A 24,647-nucleotide genomic window follows, 5' to 3' on the forward strand; every position below is an offset into this window, starting at 1 on the left:
CTACCTGCCTTCCCTATCCACTATGATTTACATCAGGACTTTGTCTTGTTTCATAAACAAAGCATAGTTAAAGAGAAAACATACTGGATATACACACAAAACACTGTGCAACACTGGTTCTTGATAGCTAGTTACAGGCTCGAAGTGATGTCCAGTACCAACAGGAGATTGTGCCAGCACTGGGGAGATTATGCAGAGGATTCTTGTAAAATGTTTTTGGCCATTGGTACTAAAAACCTTCATGGTCCCCTAGATCTGAACTTTTTTCACATGGAACGGCTTGGGTACTTCACAGGAGTGAGCTTTCCACATTCCAGGTATCTCTTTACCCCCAGAGCAGGAAGAGGTCTGATCCCTGAGAATCCAGCAGATTGTTCCAGCTGGGGACCCCAAAACCTTCCCAGCAAACAAGAGAGGAGATGTGGGCTATCCTCACACACACCTACCTGGCAGCCACATTGCTCACTCCCATGCAGCAGACACCCAAACTGGCACAGCAAAGATGGCTTCAGCATCTCTCAGGTGCTGAACAAACATAGCATAAGAAGAAAAATCAACATCAGCTAACCCAGGAGTCTGGAGACTGTGGAGAGAAACACGTTCATGAATGATATGACAGTGGGGTCACAATTGCGGAAGAAAAGGTGGAGCAGATGACAATGGGCAGTTACCTCCTCAGCCCATCTAGTGTCACCATTTGCTATTTACAAGTCAGTTCCTACCATAGGTCTGTGTCATGCCAAAGCATCTGGAAAGAAGAGGATCCATTTATGTCATCCTGTGCAAGACCAACATAAAGAAATGTGGACATACTACCCTCATATCTCTGCACTTAAAAAAACAGCTGCCTTCTAATAAAAAGAAGCATCTCTTTCTTTAAGCTTTGGATAGATTCTGCTATAAAAAAGAATACTGAAAAGAAAATCACAATATGAAATTGTCTAAATGGAGATACAATTTTGTCTCACATGACACATGATTTGATCACTAATGACATCTCAAGAGTCTTAATTCCAGACAAACCAAAATCATAATTAATTATTTCAGAATGCTGCTAAATGCCTACAGCACTGGAAAGTCTGTGGGAACTACTTCAGTGCTTCTGTGCCACAAGACTTACAAAATCTTAAACACATAAATGATTAACCAGGTCTCATCTGCTCTCCTTGGAGTGCCAGGCTTCTTCCAGGTTTTCCTATGAAGCCCCACTCTCCCAGCATGCAAATACACACACACACACACACTGTTAGCATAACATGGTCACCACAAGACTGATTTTAAAAAGCAACATGCAACACAGCCCATTAGAAAATAGTAGACCATGGGGAAAAAAACCAACCCCAGTTCACACCACTAATGTGAGTTCTTGATGCATCACATTTGCTGAAACTATCCACAACCGATTACTAAGACAGAAATAGGAGTGTGGAAAGCCTTCAAATAACAGACGATGCACTTAAAACTGTTCCTTACTTTTCTTTCCATGGGACAGAGACTCTTCAACTGGTTTATATACAATTAACCCCATATTTCCTATAGGGTCCTGGGGGCTTCTTAAAGAACCAGATTTGATCACTGTGGCAGAGTCCTGGTTAAATAAAAGGCCTTTAATGTATAGAAGAGTTGATATGAAAAATGCCTAACATCGCCCCTTCAAGGAAAAAAGCTTGTTTAACCAAGAACTGCTAGTGAAAGCAATGAGATGCATGCAGACGGTGCCAGATTGCTCAGGCACTAACCCATGTTTGCTGCAGTTCCAGCCTCAGGTAAATGTCCTTAAGATTTAGGAGTACTACTGAGTTTTTTGGAAATGCCATGTTAGCATTTCTTACCAGCTTGGTTCCCTAAGTCTGACTTTCTATAAATAAAGCAGGAGAGATTATGAAAGAGCACATCTACCCTGGCCATTCATGATGCTGCCTGTTGCCCAGTTCTGCCTCCATGCAGGGAGTGGCACCCGGCCCAGCCCCACACTTCAGCCACTCACCAGAGCATGGCCTCGGCACTACTGAACACTGCACAAACTAGATTAACACAATTAATTTTTCTTCCCATCACACAGCTTCTGTCATGCATCAGTTGAAACCAATGCACAAAACAAAGACCAACTAATCAGCAAAAGAACGAAAAAAACTTAAGGCTTAAATTTAAATCTGTAAACAATTACCAAGGAATCAGACTGATTATACAGAATGGATAACCTTAGAAGTATGACACCAGTCTTCACTTCTTTGTGAAGTGTTATTACATCTAGCTGTAATAACCTGGTAAACCAACATATTAAATAGATACTGGCAAATTATCAGGTTATTAAATATTAAATTAACTGATAATATGATAACTGCTTGTTTTCAGACACTACTTTTTACAAGAAAGTTTTCTGGATTTTCAGAATATATGATATTTCCAACCCTAAACAGTTCTCTTTCATCATTTAACAGAAAGGCAAAGTGCCTTGGAGCACAAAAGGAGGAAACTAGCACTACAGAAGAAATTTAAATTTTATGTAATAAGCAAGGCCTATGACAAAAGTACGTGTAATATAATGTAATTGTATCATTTCTCAAAGTTTTACATAATGACTTTCTGTTTCTAAATAGTACTTCATTACTGGTAGCAGAAGAAAGCAATTGTTCTCTGGGTGCTGCAGTTAGCTCCTAAGGGCACGATCAATCCTGCTGAGACATATAATTCATGCACTGTTTTCTTCTGATACAGCTACATTTACGAAAGCAATGCAGAGATTAGATTCCTCCAGAATAAATGTGTCTCTAAATCCCTGTGTTGCAAATATTATTAACAGCTACATCCAGTAAAGACTTGGACCACTGGCATGAGGCTGAGGCAAAACTAACAGACCTCCAGCCAAGTCATAATTAAAAAAAATATATATATATATCCCTCCAGCTATTGTTTAACCCTGGACACATTTACAATCATGAGGCACCCTCCTATCTAACTCTAGTCCATTTGGTGACTGAGGTGCTGCTCCAGCTCCTGCTCATCAGGAACTGTCTGAGCTTCTTGAACACTTTTCCCATGTGTGGGAAACCAGAGCCACGACATTAAGCACCCTCTGCCACGTTTTTAGAAAGATTGAATCTGATAGGCATTTAACACAGCATGAGCAGAATTAGATGCCTTCACAAAAAGCAACCAAGGACATTCATAAAAACCAGTTGCTATTTCAGCAGTCAGCAGGGGCTCATGGAGACCGCTCTCTGCAGCACCTCAAGCCAGAAGACAATAGTGGCTCAACTACCACAGGCTAAACACGGTCCTAAGTAATGATCCAGATACATACAGAAATTACACAAACTGAACAAAGAGCAAGATTCATCTCCCCAAATTAAGACATCTGCATCAGAGCTAGCTGGAGAAAGATGAGTGTTTTAGGGCATAATTCATCTCATTTAAAGAATGTACCTAAAACTCATGATGTGCATCACTCCTTGGAATTGTTTTTCCCACAGTGACTATAAAGAGAGCCCTAAAAAGCTAAATCAGATATAAATGTATGCACTGCAGACTGCCAAAGTTAGCTGAAATCAGTCTTGCACCAAGCACTTATTAATAATTTAACTAACCAGAAACATGGATAAAAGTGAGTCAGTGTATTGTTTTAATATTATTTATGTGACCATTGGACTCTGCAGACAGCAGAAAGATGAAACAGAGACTGAAAAGACATAAATCTTTCCAAACCACGGACAAAGTCATATTTATGTATGTCCTTGCACACAGTAATACCGTATTGATTTCTATCAATTCCACATAGGCCATTAATATACAGAAAATAAATTCTGAAGTCAGTAATTTAAACAAACAAACAAAAAAAAGAGAGGGAACTTTTATAAAAATGTAGGAATCCTGTGACATTCCAAAGACATTTTCACATGTGGCTTTGTAACCCCTACAATTTTTATTGGGTTCCATGGACACTGTCAAGGAATCTTCCCGGGACATGAATATAATCAGTTTGTTTCAGTACATTTCCGGATCAGTCTTGAGAAGACTTATGTTACTTACCTTAAAGTACAGAAAGGCTGATTCTCAGAGCTTTCTTCCCATTTGCAACCAAGGTGTATAGTGCTTGGTACAACTAACTGTACTGAGTTGCTCTTTCCACAATGGCCTGTTTCTGACATGTACATAATTTAAGAGAAGACCACCTTTATGAAGGCCTATTTCTAGTGTTCATGCAGCATCTAGTAGTATGGAGCCTCAATCCCACAAGTGCAGAATTAAAACGTAAATTTCCTCTAGGATGACATAGGAATTTTTATACTTCAAAAGCAAATGAGAACTACACATCTACTTTAAAAAAACAATATCATTGTCCTGTACATCACCTCTTATTCCTACTAATCTCTAATTTGGAATATGTTCTCACCCTGCCCCATGAATCTCACTAGTATATATTTCGCTTTCTTTGGCACATACTCTGCCTTCCAGGAGAGCATCACTGATTGTCGTCTCAGTGTTCAATTAGCTGGTACCTCAGACAGGCACATATTGTAATTCTCCTGCAAATGGCCAATTTAAGGAGAGACAAAGATGATAACTATCACAATGTCATAGAGAAAAAAAGACAAGAGAAACAACAAAATCAAGGGAAACGGTTGTTAAATCCCCTACTGGGTTTTGCAGTCCTCATTAGAAGAAATAAAGATAAGAAGTAATTCTTAATTGAAAGAAAGCAGGACTCAGAGACGAGCACTCACAGTTCATCTGTTTCGTCTCTGCTTTCTCCCTGAGCACAAGCCAGCCGTGGCATAACTAATGTTAACTGTGTTGCCTATGGTCTTTTTCTATGGTCTTTTTTAATTACTCATATTTTAACTTTCTTCTTTTCATTATTTATTTTCCCATACTAATCACAGCTTATTACCTTTTTTTTTTTTTAATTTCATCTGCTATCTCCTCTTAAATTTCATTTTGTTAGTGTTTTCTTTTTTCTGTTTCAGCTAAGCACCACCTCATTTAGGTGTGAGCTCTTACGTGTGTCCTCAGTCCAAATGGTCTCTTCAGCATGAGCAGAGGCAGACCAGATTTGCCATGACTGGAGGAAGGGGAGACATCAGCAACAAGGATGAGTCTGTGGGCTTTGGGTGGGAACTTGACACCCCCCGAAAAGCAGGAGTGGATGACTCTCCGAGCAGGAGGTGGGGATAACCTAAGAAATCTAGTCTTACCTACAAGGTCACAGGCAAAGTAGGTATCTTGCCTATCCACCATCAGACAAGATCTCTTTCTGCGCACTCTCCCTTTGCCTTTCCAGCGCCCTGAGCATGCATCTCCAGCTGAACCTCTCCAGTAGGGTCCCCAAGGACATCACTCACTCCCTCATCACAGCTGTCCAGTGTCACACTGAGCTTTGCTCTCTGGTTCTCACACATGTGGCCATGTAGGGCACCTCCTTGGGCCCCAGACCAGCCCACCCGGGGGGAGGTAGGGTATAGGAGGGAGTATATAGTCAGTCCCCATGCTGCTTTGGGACTAACTAGGCATGAGGCATATGAGGAGCCAGCACAGCCGACTGGGATGGACATTTTGCAGGAGGTTGGGATGCTCCTGTGCAGCCTCCAATGCTGTTGTGGCCCCAAGGCATATCGAGACTTTTCTCTTTTTGATGTCTCACAGCTGCTTTAGCTCTAAATCAAACTCCTCCACACCGCAGCCATAAACTTCTCCCAGCTCCAAATGTTGTCAGTGGCACATTCTCAAAAAATTACCCAGGCAGGGAAGAAGGGCATAATATGTTTGATTCCTAGTTTGAAAGATTGGGCCCACTCAAAGCTCTGAGCAGTCTGCAGTAGTTATATTGACACTAACCACCCAGAAGCATAAATATAAACAAACACACTTGCACAGCAGTCAGTAATCAAATGGAGGTAATTTTACCTCATCCAGCAGACAACAAAAATTGAAAACCTCAGGGGTGGACTTGTGATCCCCCAAGCCATATTCAGGGTGCACCCTCAACCCCAACACTGAAAGGCTAATTGTGCGTGCTTGCTTGTGCACATTAATGTGTTGCAACCCCAAGGTAGCACTCTGAAGATTTAGCCTCTGAGCTCTCAGGCAGTAATTGTTCACTCCCCTGAAGGAAAAGGAAAAGTCACACTGGTTTCTGCAATCCTTCCGCTATCAGCAATATACAGCAGCTCCAGTACCACACCAGATTCAGTGAGGGTCTTTAACATAAATAAAAACCACAAAGAGGCATAAAACTTTGTCAGGCTTCCCCATCCCTCTGTATTGTGGGACTGCAGCTTGAAGGAAGCTGAGGGGTGAAATGGTTTAACCAGAGCTGGCCTGGACTTGAAGGAGACAGGCTGGGAATCCTCCCAGGGTCCCTTCCATCCCTGTTTCCTATGATGGCTGACTGGTCAAAGTAGAGCAATTCCTAAATCCATGTCTAACTTCAGACTAAGCTTTAAAAGAAAAAAAATAAAACAGATAAGAAATAGTCTTAGCCTTCCCTCTCACAGGAGGATGTCCCCCACTTTAAAAAGAAGAAAAGATCTATTCACTTAGCACTTAGATGACATTTCTAAGCCAAGTTCAGACACTACACAAATTGCAGTTTCCTTTAAAAAGTGATAGCACTGGTGCTTTTCATTAAAACTTTGTATTACTTTTCATTTTCACAGGGATCTTTTATTTCTGGATCTCAAGGCCCTTGGCAAAGGTAAATAACTGCAAAATAAACCTTTGAAGAAGTGCAGTTCTAGCAGCTATGTGTTGTATGAGAAATTGGTTATGAATGTATAATTTAGGGCTTCGAGGAAAATTTTAAAGCGAGGTATAAATTAAGGACCTAATACTGCTCTCGCTGAAGTCTGTTAGAACATGACTGGACTCTAAATGACCACTGGAGGTTACTGTTTCCTCACAGAAATTCAATGAGTCAAGCATTATGCTAATTCTTTTAAATTATTAAAGACAGGCATCCTTGATATCAACACCTTCAAATTTTTCCCACATATGACAAGATGTGATGAGTGTGCTTCACGGTGGCAGAAAGAGGGGGGCAAGGGGAGGGTATTTCAGCGTGCAAGCATAAAGATGCAGTTGGAGAAAGATTTCTTGTTCTTTATTATTAATATTTTTTATTAATATACGTATTACCCCAGGGCCCAGAAATCCAACATTTACTAAGTTTCTGCTGTGTGAAGTGCTCTACAGATTGGAAATGCTGCCCTAGCAGCACCCACAGCCTTAGCAATGAGACAACACACCATTGCAGGCAGATAAGAACCTATCAGACAGTACTGACTGGCATGACAGACAACATCCATACACCAGTGCCCTCGTCATCACCATGTCCTAGCAGAAATTACAGGCACAGAGAGCTATTTTAAGGAAATATCCAAGAGGGGACAATAAAGCTGGTCTGCACGTTTACAGAAGTTGCTCTGCAGCGCATTGGGTAGCATGAGCTTTATTGGTGTACCCCTGAAAACTGGTGAGCAGGTAATCTTGATTTTCTGGGGCACGTGGGGACAGCAACCAACATCTTTAGTATGAATGAGAGATGCCAGGCTGGCTAATAACACTGATTAACTCTGGTTTCTGGTGTTAGCCACTGTGGGTACCTTGTATTACTGCTTTAACACACCACTTCACCTTAGAGGTTGTGAAAAATCGTTATTTTAGGATAGATGTATTATCATTCTCCTTTGCCTATATTAATTCTATTCAGAGCTTGCTCAAATTTTTCTGGAAAGCACTAGAGAGCTTTAGGTACATGCTGCAAATTGGGGATAATAATTGCCATTTTTTCTGTCTCACCTGTTCAAAGGAAGGCAAGCTCTGGGAGGCAGGTGCTGCCTTTTAATATCCATTTGTACAACACCTGTATGACAGATCTGGACAAGGGTCCCTAGAAACTCCTCCAGTACAGCTAGTAAAAACAATAATAAGGTGTTTCTACCTCTCAAAATATCTTCAAAGAGTAGACACAGACCATACTACTATAAGTCATGTCAGGAAGAGCCTAATGGTGGTTTACCCACAAGAACCTGATCTTCTTCCTCACTATTGGCAGCCAGAGGTGCCTAATGGCATGTTAGAGGCAGCGTGACAAGAGATCAATGTGACACAAAAAGAAAAAAAAAAAACAACCCAGTGGTGTGTGGAGATACCATTCAGTCAAGCACAGGGAAAGCAGCTGCTTTGTCATCTGTAAGGCTCTGTAAAATACTACAATCTGAAAAGAATAAAAGAATTTTTAAAATAGCACTCCATTTTCCCTTCTTTAAAGTTTTGTCACCCCCATCATTTTCTCTTCCACAAAGTTCCCCTCACCATCAAAGCCTTTTAAATTTTATATTAAAGTGACATTTCAGTTTTTTCCTCTTTCCTCTTATTGGGGGGGTGGAGGAAGATTTGAATATTTTTCTTCACTGTTGGATTTCTTCTGCCTAAAACTGGTTTTGAATTTCTAAGCAGGTTTAGAAGCTCTGGTAGAAATTCAACAACTTTCTGTTTATTCAATAAATAAGTTTTTAAAATCTGTGATTTAAATCTCTGTCATACTGTGCAAGGGCATTAACATACTCTTCACAGCTGTTTCATTGAGAGCTCTTCTGCAGGCAAAGCAGGACTAGGCAAAAGAGGAAGCTCACCTTCCAAGGTGTTGGGTCTGGGCATCTCCCAGACACCTTCCCCTGTCACAGACCAGCATCCTGTTTGGTAGTAGGATACAGAGTCTTTCTCCTTCCAGTTGTCACTTTGAATCTGGGTGAGCTTGGAAGTCGATAGTAGCCATCGACTCTTAGTACTGGATAAACACTGAAGGCCAGACTGTGGCTGGTATGAGCCATTTTACCCTTCTACCAGGACCGAAGTGGAAACAGTAATAAGTGGGCTCACATTTAAGGGTAAATCACTGCTACAGCACCATTCAAGTCCTCACCCAGAAATCAAGGAAAATCATCCTGATGCAACGAGCAGCACAAATGACTCAGTGAGTAAACTGTCCCCACTGGCAAATAGGAAACAAATGGCTTAACAAGGAATATTTTTATTAAAGGCAGAAAAACAAAATGCCACTAACAGGCAGATAAACAGGGTAACAATAAGTCATTCTCCAAGCATAGCCATAATTTATAGTGTTTTCTTCCAGCAAGAGAACAGTCACACCAACTGGATGTTTTTCCTTCTCTCTACCAGCATTCCCGATGGTGCATGATTTTATAGCATTTCAACACCCCATCTCAGCTGAGCAGGTTGATTGCAGGTGGCCCCTCAGCTGCTCCCCATCGTCTACCACCTCCCATCAGTCCTTTCTCCTCCAGGGCCATGCATGGGTGTCACCTACACAGCATGGGGACATCTCTCCTCCTGCCTTTCTGGGTGTTGCAAAGGACTCTGCTGGAAGATGCCAGTTCTGCCTGCTGCTTTCTGACCAGCCCACGAAAGAAAGCAGATGTCACCCACCTCCAAGAGCAAAGACAGCCAGCAAACCACCCTTGGAGCAGCAGGACATGCTGATGGCTTTCCACGCCTCAAGAAAAGTGACTTCTGTGAGGGAGGCAAAGATGAAGCTGGGGTGGGGGATGAAGGGAGGAGCAGCATGTGGGAGTCGGTCCCCTGGCAGGAGTGAGAATAAACAATCCCATCCAGATGCCCAAGCAGAGTCACGATGCTGAAACTTGAAAGGAAACAAGAAAACTCAATTAGTGTCACACTTTTTCTTTTTTACAGGTCTGGGAGCTCTCAGGGGGTGAAAATGTAGCCTACACAAAGCCTAGACAATATTGTGTTTTATCAAGGGCAGGATAAAAAGGAATTTAAGGATTTCTTGTTTCCAGTGGGAAAATCATCCCTGTCTTGTACTGCAAGTACATCTTGACAAAGAACACTGCTATTGATAAAAGCTCATGCAAAATTTTGAAGGAATGATCCCCAGGATCCTTAAATATTAACTTTTAGGACTCAGTTAATGTCTTTGCTGTAGAGAAATGTAAGGCTGATGGAGACAGGACTGGCAAGTTCTGAATCAGCTCTTGTAACAGTAAAGAGTCTTCCAGAGCAAATAGCATCATTATCAATAAAAATGACATTTCTTTTACTGCAGTTTTTGTAAGCATGCCTATTCTGTTCACAGAAAGCTGCTGTTGATTGGAAAAGCCAGCCGTTTTCAAAGTAGTGCCAGAAATTACTTGCTCTTCTCTGCATTTAGCATTTACTTTCCCTGCTTCATTTAGCTGCCTTGATAGCAAAACGGATTTAACTAAATTACTGCAGCCTGCTCAAGCAAATACAGTTATAACAATATAAAGGTGTTAATATATTTATAGCTGGTGTCAACTAATACTCACATCGACATGGTGGTTATACAGATTTAAATACGTTTATACTTCTCCCACAATCACTGAGTAGAGACAAGCCTTCTGAATAAACAATAGCTATAGTAAGCATGCACAATAGTTGGTAAACTTTTATATGAGCTGACTGCTAAAGCTGAGATGAAAAATGTCCTCTAGGCTACTAAAAGCCAGGAAAGATTTTAAGGTGAAAAATGGTATTTTGCTGGTGGATTTATTTTAACTCCAGAGCTAGACAAATTTCAGACAGTGCACACTGACAAAATGACACATTCAGTGGTTCCATTTTGGCTGAGACCATTACAATATTGCTTGATCCTGCCCTTCTTCTAGAGATAATGTCTTTTTTTTTTTTTTTTCCCAAGCAGAACAAAAAAAGTGTGTCTGCTTTTTTCTTCCACCTTTGAGCAGCAGTAGGGCTGTGGGGATTTGGCTCACCGTGATGTGAAATAACCAATAAATAGATGTATATAGTACAGCAGAGCTAGCAATTATCAGTTGATAATGAAACTGTCAAGGGTTATCTAAGAGGGAAACACGCCTCGTTGTGCAGAGTCCTGAATAATCCCTAACTTCTGATCACCTTGTCACCTAATAGTTTAACATGTATTCAATATCATATTAAATTTAGCTTATAATAGAGAGGTCATATGTCAAAGCATTCTTCCAAAAATTTGGCATTGAATTTTTTTAACATCTTGTTAAATTATGCAGTTAATTTGGTTGTATTTTCTCAAAACTGACAGCAGTGGCTGTTTGAAGCTCTGAGCATGCAGTAATTGTTCTGATCAAGATGAAGGGAGGAGTGGAGAGCACAACTCACCCATTTCAGAGAATGCTTTCCCTAATTGCAATCAAAGCCATCTAAGACTTCTTTGTAGAACAGGTGAGATATTTTTCAATTAATAGTTCCCACTTGCCCAGTGGCAAATCTTGACTTGCTAAAAATTTTTGTAGAAAAGATATAGCCCTGATAGATTTCTTCATATTTAAAAAAAAAAAAAAAAAGGAAATGCGAGTTTGTTGTATGGTTTTATTTGAGGAAAAAAGTTATAATTTCTGTATTCAAAGTATTTTGTTTTGAAATTTAAGCAAAAACACCATATAGTTTCACCTGAGCTGTGTGCTCTAAAGATTTTTAATCACAAACGCTTTTGAGATTTTAGTTTTGCATTGTAACCAAAAGGAACATTTTAGAAATTTGAAAATTCTCCCACTTGCTTCTCTTTTTTTTTTTTTTTTTTTTTTTCCATCTGACAACTGAGTTTTGAATAACTTGGTTCAATGGACATAGAAGTCACAGGTGGAGACAACTGTCAAGGGGTGTTTTGACATAGTCTCATTTTTTTTCTCCAAAACGAGTGTTCAGAAAAATAAATAAAATTATAAAAGACAGTGAAACTATTCCATCTAATTTTTCTTAACAGCTTTTACCATGTTATTTACCTTTTGTTCCACTAACATAGGGCCTATTTCCTATCTCTATTTTGATCTCGTTAGGTTTGCTAAAAAAGCTTGGCTACAAAAATAGTATTTACTAACATGATAATGTTAGTATTTACTAACATGAGAGAAGTCAAATATCTGAGTAAAAGATTAACTCAGCATATTAGTAAGTTGCTGTGCAGGACAAGTCACTGTGCTTCTCTTGCTGAATCATTTCCATGGGCAGTGTACCTCAAACTTACCATTAATATCTTGGGACAGAATAAAGTAATCACCGTAGCATTTTAAAGCCACAAAACTTTATTAAAATTGTAGGTATTAAATGTTATTGGTGCTGTTAAACCTGAGATCATGCAGGCTGAAAATTTGTCCAGTGAGAACCAGAGATGTGTTCCCATAGCTCTGATACAGTTTAGCTTTACTTCCACCTTTTTCCAAAGCACAAGTTATGGACTTATTAAAGGAAGCACGTAAATTCATGGCTTACTTCACTTACTTATAAAGAAATAAACCAAGTCTTACTCTCTAACGTGTTCTGTCATTTGGAAGGACACTGGTAGCAATTAAATTTTAATCTGGGTTTTCCAGAAAGAAGATATCTACTTGATCTCTTTTGATACAGCTCTCAGTGGAAATAGATGTTATGTCAGCAAAATCACTTGTTTTTATCTTTGAATGATGTCTTGAAAAAGATGTGGTGTTAAAGGTTTATTTCTTAGCTGAGAGAGCAAAAAACTAAAAAAGAATGGGACTATAATTCCATAGTCAATCTGAGTCTATCTAACCATTACCTTCCTCTCTGGGTTACGACTTTCAGTTCTACCACCAATATATTTCAGAAGGTTTATTGTGGTTACAGTTGGGAACCTCAGCCCTGTTATGGCTGGTTATCTCAGTCTCTCAATCTGTTTGATACAACCTAATCCCTTAGTAGTTATTTTCCCACTTAGGATCACAGCCATTATTTCCCCTCTGATACATGAACAGACATAAAAATAGACAGCAAAGAAAACTCAGGTGACAGAGTAGAGGTCATAGTCAGAGGTCTTCTACACAAACAGCATCAACAAAACCTACATTAATTATAACTGACACAGTGCAATACAATAAATAAATAAATACAAGGTTCAAACACAACAATGACACACTGGGGATAAAGAAGAACAGTTTGATGTTTCTCTCAGGAGAGAGAAGTTAAATGCCTAGCTCTATGAGCAAAAGAGACGATGAGACTTGGTTTCCCACAGATCTGTATCTTAAGACTGTACTCTCCTCTGGACTCTCTGATGTCCTAGCGACACGACTCCACATCAGCTTCTCCCCTGGTGGGGCATTGAACCTTCCGTCTCCTCTACCTGACCCGCTATTTTCACAAAGCTTGTAAGGGTTTATTATTTTTCTTATATCTTTCCCCTTTTGACAAATAGATGAAATCAGCTTGCATGTCCCAAAGTTGGGGGCCAGTGTTGGCAGGACCATGGACAACTGATCAACATCCAGACAGTCAAATGCAGCAAGTTTTCATAATTCTTGTTTGCTCAGAAAAAAACAGACTAAAATAAAAACCTGTCCTTGAACCAAAAGTTGGACACACCTGTTATTTGCACAGGGTTAAATGAAGAGAGGAGGCGGGGGAAGGCAGACAAACAATGAAGTGGGACTCCGCATGAAATTATTAAGAAGAGACTCAAACAGGTAGAGATCTGATAAAGATTAGATACAGATATGGAAAAAGGGAAGTAAATTCTGAGAAGACAAAGTTTGCAGTGGGAGAGGGAGAGGGTGATGGCAAAGGTGAGCTGGCTGATAAGGAGCTCAGGACCCTGTCGTCATCATTGTCACAGCCTCCATCACTTCACCTTTCTTCTGATTTGACTTCAGTCCTACAAAGAGGCTGCAAATCTGTTAATATCCAGAAAACACAGCTCACAGATGTCACTATATGGAACCCAATGTGGGTCTGAAAATTACCCAAGGACAAAACTAAGCTGGAAACCAAGAAGATTTGGGAGGGGTTGTAGGAGTTATTTATTTGTTTTTCCTGTTGTTCACAACTGACATCTTCCAACTCATGCTGCTTTTAATTTATCTGTGGGATGGGGAGTGACTTACATGTAAGAGAAAGAGGTGAGGGTAGGAAAATCTCACTTCCATAAAAATTACAGAGCAGAAGTAGTGTGCCTGTGGAGACAGAAAGCAGCAGAGGTGCTTAGCTGCCATGTCACGACGTTCCATAGGAGGAACTGAGAGGGGATGGCCAGAAAACAGCAAGAGTACTTCTGCTCCACACCTAAGAGTTGAAAAAGAGGAAAAGACCTATATCTAATGGAAAAAAAAACCACTGCCACAAGAAAACCAGCTCGATGGAAATGACAGCAGGAGTCTGCTTTCCAACAGCCTGAAAGCAAAACTCTGTAGCATCCATCCCTGAATCACATTTTCTGACAACAAAGAAAGGAGTTGCAGGCACAAAAGGGGCTGCTTATCCCCGAGCTCTTCTGTGACTCATCTGTCAGTACAATTTTTGTCTGAATGATTCGCAGAAAATTTTTGAAGTCACTAAACAAAAAAAATTAGAAGAGGCTACGGCATTTGCCATTTAAATAACATCTCCCTTTCTTTGAGCTATTCCATGCAAGAAGAGACAAAGTGAGCCGAGCTGTCTGCTTTCACTTATCAATAAACTAATATGAGTGAAGAAAGTAACAAACAGTTTTTATGAACATGCATTCATTTGGGGTAGTGGACTTTGTATACAGGATGTGTGTTGGAATGCTACCACTGCTCACGGGGCAGGTAGGAGCACTGCCTCCCCAGGCTGTGGTGCTTCAGAGCTTCTCTCTGGCTACTGCACTGTGCTTACCTGTGTTTGTTGCACTTGAATCAGAGCAAAGGGGAAGGTTGTGGAGGACTGGTAAGTGATTCAAGTCTAGCTTGTGTTACTGTCCAACTGCTGGCTGTATGAAATTAATTTATCTCCATAACATGTCATAATCTCTTCAATAATTAAGATCAGTCTTGTCTAGCTGGGTGTTTGAATAACATGTAAATCAGAGTACTACCCTAGTTAGAAATGGGCCAAACTAGTGCCAAGTTCCATATCACATGAAGTTTTCAGCAGGTTGAATTCTGAGACACAAATCCAGAGTGGCCTCATTGATACTTTGCAGCAGATGAGTAATTCTCTTACGTAGTGAGTTGTGGTAAGCCACGTCCAAACATAGGAGCCCCATTTCCACTCAGACAGAAATGTTGAATTGAGCGTCTCCTCCCAGGGAGGGGGAGCGTAAGAAAAGGTCCCCAGTTTCACTGTGTGATTGCTGTGGCGACAAAAAAAAGGCGGCCATCAGTCCTTCCTTCAGCAGGAAGGTATTAATGGTGAAGTACATATAGGTGAAGGTATAAAAGGCTAGATGTGAGCCCAGGCTTTGCCCACAGACAGGAATGAATGCGGTACTTATTTCTGTGTCCTCAGTGATATGTAGGCACCTGCCTTGAACTGGACTCAGCAGAAACTACTCAGATATTTACCTTTGACACTCTAATCCCTAAAGCTGTACAGATGAGAACCTGTAAATGAGATAAAAACACAAACCATATTTAAAACAAACAAACCAACCAACCAACTCCTACCTGTTCCATCCATCTCTAACTAAAATTTACTACCTTGACCTTAAAGTCAAGGCTTTAACAGGGATTTGAAGATTGAACTAAATTAACTTTTCTTCTTGATATATAATCCAGGAAGAAAGTGTCACTTGGTTCTGTGCAGCATACGTATACTCTGAGTTTTTTACAGCACTGAGAAATCAGGCTTAGCAACACAGTGTTTTCCCTCTTAAAGTACTTCAGAAACCTTTGCCCTGGACCAAGGTTGGTGGGCTGCTGCAGGACTTGCACCTCCTCAGTTCTGCTTGCCAGGACTGGCAGCACCAACCTTCCCAGGTCACTCCCACAACTGCAGCCTGCCCCACGTAATCCTGAAAAACATCCCCAGGACATGCTGAGCAGGGAGATTACGTTGCACAACCATGTCTCATTTACACACAATGGCTCTCCAGAAAACATGAGGCAACTTCTAGAAGAGTGAGCTCTTGTGTGGTTGACTGTATGGCAAATATCTCAAGCTTTAATTTCATCCTGCTCCCAGCACTGTGGCACTCTGAACTTCATTAGAAAAGTTGCTTATTAATGACACTGCTCTGGGAACCCCAACTGATTTAAAGGAGAAAATGTACCCTTTGAAAAAGATCTGATGGGAACATTCTCTTTCAAATCTCTTCTCAAGACATGCTTCTGCTGCGACATCCATCAGCCAAATAATGATCCTGACATGCTAACAGCAGTCAGGGACAACCCACATTCCTTATTAAAGGTGTTTTCTAATGATTCAGAAACACTGTGCTGGGCCCACAGATAATTTATATCATCTAGTTATATCATACTCACCTCCTTTCCTTCCTTACTGCCTCCTTCCTCTTTGAACTTATTTGTTATGTATTTTACAAGACCCTGTCCTCCTCTGGTGTTGGGGTGGAATGAGATGCTTGTCAGATGGCACTAATTCTGCAACTGAAGTTCTTTACTGATATCTGTGTCAGTGTCTATGCATACATGCTTTTATGCATGTATAAATGCTCACAGGCAAGTGTGTATGTATATATGCATATACACACACCCACACACACCTCCACTGTACCCTCTCTGTTCTCAGAAAAATTACCTGGAGCTCCCTACAGCAGAGCTTCCAAACACAAAGTGATTCATGCACTATTTATGTTTTAAAATCTTAAAAATCAAAACTAAACAAGCCAAAATGCTCTTAATTTTTTACTATCTGATGGGAAAAATATTTGGGTTTTAAAGGATATGAATTAGTTCCCTTAAATATATGTGCAGTGGTTTGACCTTGGCTAAATGCCAGGTACCCACCAAGTCGCTCTATCACTTCCCCCTCCTTCCCCCTTTTTCAAGAGGGCAAAGAAGGGAAAGAAAATAAGATAGAAAAAAAAAAAAAAAACACTCAAATAACCTTTGTGGGTAAAACAAAAGCAGTTTTAATATAAGCAAAGCAAAGCAAAGGTCCACGTTGTGGAAGCAAAAAAAGGAAAACAGATTTATTCTCCGCTTCCCATGAAAGGCGCGCAGGGCTCCCATACGCGTAGCGGTTGCCTCAGAGGACCAATTACATCACTTGAGAATTTCAATACACTTAGCAGGATCAAATAAGAGACTATTTCTCTCAGAAGAACTATCTTTAAGGAAAATGTTCAAGCTCAAAACTTTTAATACTTTTTTCCCTTGGAAGTCATACAAGATAAAACCAAATGTGTCATCGTTCTAAGTGAATTTTAAGAGGTACAGAATCACTGCTTATTTTAGCGCCTCTATATACATTGTAGAATTGCTTACAGTATGAAAGATGTTTGCCAATAAAGTGATAGGTAAAGCATGACAAACTAAGGTGAAAATGCTTTTAAGCTGTTAGTGCTAGGGTTTTTTATTGCTATGGATGACAGCCAGCCCTCTCTGAAACCAGTTAGAGCTTTTCCACTATGACTTTACCCAGGCCCCTGTGCTGGGACACAGACAGGGGTCTCAGCTGATTACCTGGCTTGACTACTTCAAAGAGTAACAACGGTACATGGAAAAATTAAATATAAACAATAATGAAATATCAGCTTATTATCACATTTGGCACAGAAATCTTTCAGTATTCTGGCAAGTTTGCATGAGCAGGTATCGATGGATTCTGGTCCCCTTAATACAGGTGACCCTGATAAAGTCACTGGTGTATCTGAAAGCAGCTTTACTGATTATGGAGCAAGCTCCTAGTTCACTCACTAGTGCAATACAGTGTTCCACAGGCTGCTCCCAGCATAGACCCTATTGCAGTTGAGGCTACTAACTTCTCTGTTTGGATGCCCAACTTCATGTGTTGCTTTAAGAACTTGTCAATGACTGTTCTCCACTGCTGAGTAACATCGACTGAAATTCATGCTTTGGCCAAGAACAGAAAGGACAGAGCAGCACAGTCCCAGTCCTATTAAGACTTCAGGTGGCTGCTTGATAGTCTCCTGGTCCCATCTTTGAACACAGTAGTGCCTTCCCTCCCCACCTGAAAGCTCTTTAAAGCTTCCACATCCAGCTGAATGCTACATCAGTGGCAGATTACTTAATAAAAGCAGCAGAGTGGAGCTGAAAAGAGTACGGTCGGGGGGTTACGACAGAGTTTTAAAAAGTCTCTGGAACTGCCTGCTCACAGTCTCACACGTGTTAGAGCAGCCTTACTGCCCACCACTTCCAAAGACACCCTGGCACCCAGGGACTTTGCCCACCTACAGGATTTTCAGCCACATACCAGCAACCAGGGGGGAGGCAAAAGCTGATGCAGTGATTTCATACTATATGGAAGTTTTCTCAAGAAAGCTGAATTCCCTAAGGCCTGAAGAAAAACCACAAGTGAGTTTCATACAGTCCAGACGGCATGAAGCTGTCTCGTAGAGGACAGACCTCAGTTTAGTGCTGCCCTTCAGGTTCACAAATAGCATTTTCCTTATCAGGTAACAAGGAACATTCTCAAAATTCACTGTTATCACAGTTCATATGAGGGAATATCAAGGTCAGAGACAGCCAATTTGTAAAGCTGAGTTATGCTAAACAGAACACTATACTACAAATTGGAATATTATACTAAAACCTTTGCTGCTGGAAAGTCTCCAGACATCTTACTGTGTCTCAGAACCAATCTGAAGGTGAGGATTACTCATCACTTTCTGTAAATCAGGCTAACAAATCAGGTATACACAGTAAACCAGCTTTTTTTATTAGAAACCCTCAACTGTCACATAGATTTGAGCAGCTGCTCAGAGGATGGTAGTAGCTGCTGTGGCTGAGATACTGTTATTCTCAGCTCCTGTTTCTAGCCATTTGTGGTATTCTGAAAAACAGTATCAAAAGTACATGGCAGAAATTGTTGCAATATACTTAAATAAAACTGGCACAGCTGCACCACTTTGATGATTTAAAATATATCAAAGCTATAGAAATAAGGTGTTAGGGAGTTAAAGTCTGGGAATAAGCTTGCAAAAGTTGCACAGAGAAAGGTCAAAGCTCACCTCTTTCCATCTGCCTTTTTTCTAGTTGTCTACTTGCTTCTTGGACCACTCAGTGTGTTTGCAGCTGAATCTCCTGGCTAAACTGTGGATTTTCTCTAAAGAGTGTCTCATCTTCCTGACTAAAATTTGAGCTGGCACCTTGGACTTTCTGAGCCATAAGCCACCCAAACACCCATTTCTGTCTGTAGAGACTCAGAAAAGAGATGCTGTCCAGTAAACTACTTACCACTGTTGCTGAACTGCAGACCAGTTCCAAGTTTTCACGCACATGCTAAATATTTTGCATAATAGAAGAGTTCAGATACTCTGTTACAATATAGTAGAAAAGCTCCTGACCAGAATTTAAATGAGCTTATTAAACCAGATTTATCATGTCTCCAGAACCAAGTGATATTCCAAAATATGTCCTGAAAAATCACTGATCAACAGAAATTACTTCCAAATTACATTATCTGTGCATTTAGGTTGTAATTATACTGAATCAGGTCCCATTGAATATAACGGCATAGACTCACCACCATCATCCTTTATTTGCTATATCCTAGAGTTTGGGTATTTATTTTTTTAATAATCTACAGACAGGGACAGATGTTAATGTCATTATAACTAGCAAGCTTTCCATATATCCTTATGCCCATAATTCAGCTTCAGCACAGTTTAAGTATTGCTTTCACTATCAAAAAAAAAATTTTTAAAATCCCCCTGTTCTAAGAACAAATTCACCTGAGGGTGTGCCAGCTTCCACTTCTTTACATCATCAGAAGGTGTAGAAAGGTGCAGAAGTTGCAGAAAGAACGATCTCCTGGTCACTCAAAAGGAAAACAAACCCCACAGATTCTCCTTCACTACAGGGGAATTTGAGGGGTGCTACGCATTCATGAGTCACAGACTCCCACAAAATTCTCTCTACTGTCTTGTAGTAAAGTCTAGGTCCCCAGAGTGTATCTGCCTACCAAAAAAGTAAGTCGTAGAAAAAGGATTTATTTTATCCCCCTTTAAATACTCATGTACAATTGCATAAATATGTGCCACACTCTGCTGCAACCAAGTACCTAGGAAGAGGAGCGCGGTGTTCCTTGGGTACATATTGCCACAGAGGTGGTGGCAAGCGGGGCTGGGTTCACCAAAGTCCCTTAAATTGGGACAGGGATGAACACAAAGTGTCCTGAGCAAGTCCTTGGGGCTCACCAGTCACGGCTCTGGCTATCCTTTGGGTAGCTTACTTCACAAGGTATTCATCTGAGGAAGAAAAATGTATCAACTTGCAAAAACTGGTTAAAGAAATCTAAAGGAAACTAAAGTTTCCATGTATCTCTCGACTCTTGCAGCCTTCCCAAGGAAAAAAATTTAATAAATGCCTACTATTTGGTGCAATGCAGTGTATTCCAAGGGCGAGAACTTTTGTTCTTCAGAAATATTTTTATAATGTCACCTCTGCCAGGAGTGATTTAAGAGCATCCAGATAAAGGAATGAATTTCATCAGAGGCAGAGAGATCACCTCAAGTCTTCCTTTAGCTTCTTGATGAATAAAACACCCTCCCCAGCCGTCTCCAGCATCTTGCTGCTATACTCAGAAGTGGGACTTTAAAGCAAAGCAAATTATTTGTGTCTCAGTCTAAAGGACATCTTTAAAAAATTAAGAGAGTAAACATAAGTGCGTTGAGTAGAGATGAGTTTGCTGACTAAGTTTCAGACATCTTTAAAAGTGAAACGATCTTAAACCAAGTGTATCTAATCTACTCTCCAAACAGCTATTACTATCACCATGCCTGCTGCAAGTGAGAACAAATAGTATTTCACATTTTCAGAAAGTGGGGCTGTCATAGCATTTCAGGTGTAGGAATTGCTACTTGCCATTGCCAATGGTGAATTGCCATTCCTACTTGCATGTAGGAATCCTCCCTCTAAAATTAATTTATACTTCTTCCAAGGCTAGATACATCAGAGTATCATCTAAAAACTTAAATAAAGCCAATTCCAAAGGGATTTCAATACAAATTTCCCTCTCTGGATAGGGGAGATTCCTGCTGAGTCTCACCCACCAGGCACTTCCTTCTCCAGTATCTATCAGTTCTTCTTAGTAAACTCAAATAAATAGGTAAAGGAGAATTGGAGCTGGAAAATCATTTGCAATTCACTCCTTCAGCCAGCAGAAGCAGCTGCTAAAAAAGTATGTGAACGGGATCTTCCCGCATTGTAATCCTTCTGCATAGCTCCAGTAAGGAAAAGGAATCCTAAATATTGCATGCTCCCAGCCATGAGTCACCCAAAAAAGCAGTATGCTGGGTGGCTAGGGGCTGGGCTTGCAGAATTCCCTTGGACAGGAGCAAGTGTAAACCTGAACTGTCCTACACAAGTTCCTGAGATTCATCAGGCATCACTGTAGTTATTCTTCATGTAGCTTGTTTTGAATGCTGAGGTATTCTTTTCTATTCTACCAGGATCTTTTCACTCAGAGATGCTTGATGTGGAAGGATATTTTGTACAAGTCTCCATAGTCTCCATAGCCATCCTATTTCTTATACACAGAGAGCAGAGGAGCAGCATTGTTTGATTAAGCTCTGATAAGGATGGCTTTAGCTCACACAGTGCTTACATTTCCTAACAGCTTATGTTAAAAGAAAGAAGAACTCAGACTGGCACATGTTCAGGGAATACTGGTTACCGTACTGGGAAAAATGGAGATTCATCTTATAGGGGGACAGTATTACAAAATTATTTATTTGGCTTAAAAAAAGCAAAGATGCCACATCCTGAGACAGGGTGTGATTGTGCTACAAATACTTTGGGGAGTAAACACAGGAGAACTTTCCAAGCTCACAGACAGTGTTGGCATATGAAAAAATGAGATTTCCAGCCATCTGGAGACCAAAGTTCTGGAACAGATTTCCAGAAAAAAAATACTAGGAAGAAACCAAAAACCTCCAATCAGTTTCCAAGATAGGGCCGGACGTGTTTGCAAAAGGGGATTATTTGGCATGGTTTCTCACAAGGAAATCCACCTCAGTACTGTACCTGCTGTTCCCAAGCTAGGAATAACCTACAAACATTTATAGGGAATCAGAGCACCCAAAGGCTGTTCAAGCAAGCCATTAGTCACACCAGCCTCCTGTGAGGTACAATAAAGCATTATATGAAAACAGTGCAATATACTTAGGAAAAAACGCATCTGAAATATTCAAACATGAAGCAGAAGACAAAATGAAAGCTTTAAATGTTCATTTAGGGAAAGGAGCTATCTACAGTACACAGTGTATTGAAGGGCAAGGAATGCAATTAGTGCTTGCTGCTGTATTTCACAAGTCCTTGATCATTTCTTCTTAGTGTGTAATTTACATATTACTGGAAATGCCATTTCTTTGTCCACTGCATTATCACTCTTTGATAAGCATGTGTCATTAATGAATACAAATAAAGAGTCTGCTAGGACTGTCTAGAACCTGTCTGCTAGGAAACACAGCCAAGAAGTTATTTACAAAGGAGTCGTATTCAGTCTGTTTCATACCATAAAGAATCACCTGCCTCATGAGCAGACAGACACCTTTCCTTCCTCCACAACAAGCAGGCTGAAAAAGATCCTGACAGCTGAGCTTGTACTGCTTACTGCATGCTGGGTGATAACACAAGACTTTCTGTTACAAAACCAACATACAGATGTGCTGGAATTGTGTTCATGTGCCTCCTTAAGGCACCACCTTGTACTTATGTTCCTTACAAAGAACAGAGGTTAAAACACAGCTGGGATGGGGAGGCAAAAAGAGAGTCCAGGACAGTGACAGAAGCAGAAGTGATGGTGAAGCCTGAAAGCAGGGCTGACTGAGAGCTCAACAAAGCCACAACTTCCCGCTGGCAGAAGATCTGTGTCACAGCAGCCACCTGAGTCCTCTGGCACAGGCCAGCCATTGGTCACTCAGTCAACAGTGAAGAACAGGGTTAACTCTATGTAACCAACAGAATGGATATGTTCATAAATATTTTCAGACACTTTGGTCAGACTAAAGGTCCATTTGTTCCTGTAGCTGATCTCTGGCAGTGGCTATCAGCAGATGCCACTGCCAGAAAACATGGCACACAGAGAGCCCTGTTGACCACAGTTGATATTCCCAGCAAGCAGGTGTCTGAGGCTGCTCTGTGCCAGGGCTTGTTCTTGATGGCCTTTCTTCTCCAAATGCATCCAATTCACTCAGTGCATTTCTACTTTTACATCTGACACATCATATGGCAATGAGTTCCTGAGCATATTACAGGCTGTGTGGAAAAGTAGTTCCTCCTGCTTGTTTTAAGCCAGATGTCTAATAGCACCATTACACTGCACAGGCTGTGAGAGACAGGGAATGATCATCCCCAACTGAACTGCACCACATACATCTCGGTAGTCTCTTTCCCAGGCCAAAAGCCATAACTCAATCTCTCCATGTGCAGAGCCATTTCAGATTTCTGGTTAACCTCATTGTCCTTCTCTATATCTTTTTTAGCTCTGCTATATCTTTTTGAGATTAAGGGATCAGAAGTGAGCTCCCTATTCAACACCCCATACATGTAACAGTGACAGGGATATTTTATCCTCTATTCCTTTCTTTGTAACTTCTAACATTCCATTGGTTTTTCAATTATCATTGATCATTATAACTTTTTTTTTCCAGAAAATGATGTATAACTTCAACTGTTACAGCTAATAGGAAAATTATAATTTTGTACACATATTTGGGATTGGTTTTCCTAGGTGCATTACTTAAAGCATATGGGCCCCAGATTTCATCTGCCATTTTTATTTTACAGTCAATTACTATCAAGGAATCCTTCTAATGCTCTTTGCAGTTGGCCTGTGTTTTGGGTATTCTGAAATATTTCTCTGATCAGGTAGCAATTGTCGCCACATCACTTTCTCAAATTATTTATGAATACACTAAACAGCACAAAGTCTGAGACTGTGGCCACTCCTCTCTATGGTAAAATAGAGATCATTTACTCCTATCCTTCCATTTAACCAGTTATTAATCTGTGACATCTTAATCTCATCAAGACCCTTTGGTAAAAAAAAGCATTGTTGAAAGTTTATTGGAAATTTGTTATTAACTGCATCACCCATATGCACATATTCTTCAAAGAACTAGAATAGATTTGTCAGGAATTACTTCAGTCTATGAAATCTGCTTTGACTCTTCTCCTTTACATTGTATTTCACCTCCCTATTCTTTTCTGTCACTTGTTACAACTTCTACTGATTTGTCCAGCACAGAAGTCAGAAGTACTGTTCTGTGTTTCCTCAAATTCCCTCTGCAGCCCTTTGATAAAAAAGTGTTACATTTTCCACTTCTCAACCATCTGAAAGGAAAAAAAAAAAAAAAAATTTAAACAATAGGGTGGAAGCTACAATTAATTTTTCAGCAAATTCAGTCCTGAGTTCAACAGATGGGCTCATGCTGCCTGATGTCATCGATCTGATTCTTCTCTTTCCACTGACTTTTCTAAACCCTCTTCTGGTGTCATTTCAAATTGAGAGAGCTCCTCAGACTCACATATAAAGGAAGGTTTTACAGTAGGACATCTTCCCCAATGAAAGTCAACGAAAATAATTCATTTTAAACTTAGTTCCCTACTTTCACTTGCCTCCCTCTAACTACCTTCTGCTGAGTTTGAGATGTCAATATCTTCATTTAAAATCAGCTATTGTAGTTCATACCTCTTCATTTTTAGACTTCTACTACTGATAGAAAAGTACTCATATTCATATGAGTTTTTCCA

Source organism: Athene noctua, chromosome 1 (assembly GCF_965140245.1).
Source record: "Athene noctua chromosome 1, bAthNoc1.hap1.1, whole genome shotgun sequence".
NCBI classification, from domain to species: Eukaryota; Metazoa; Chordata; class Aves; order Strigiformes; family Strigidae; genus Athene; species Athene noctua.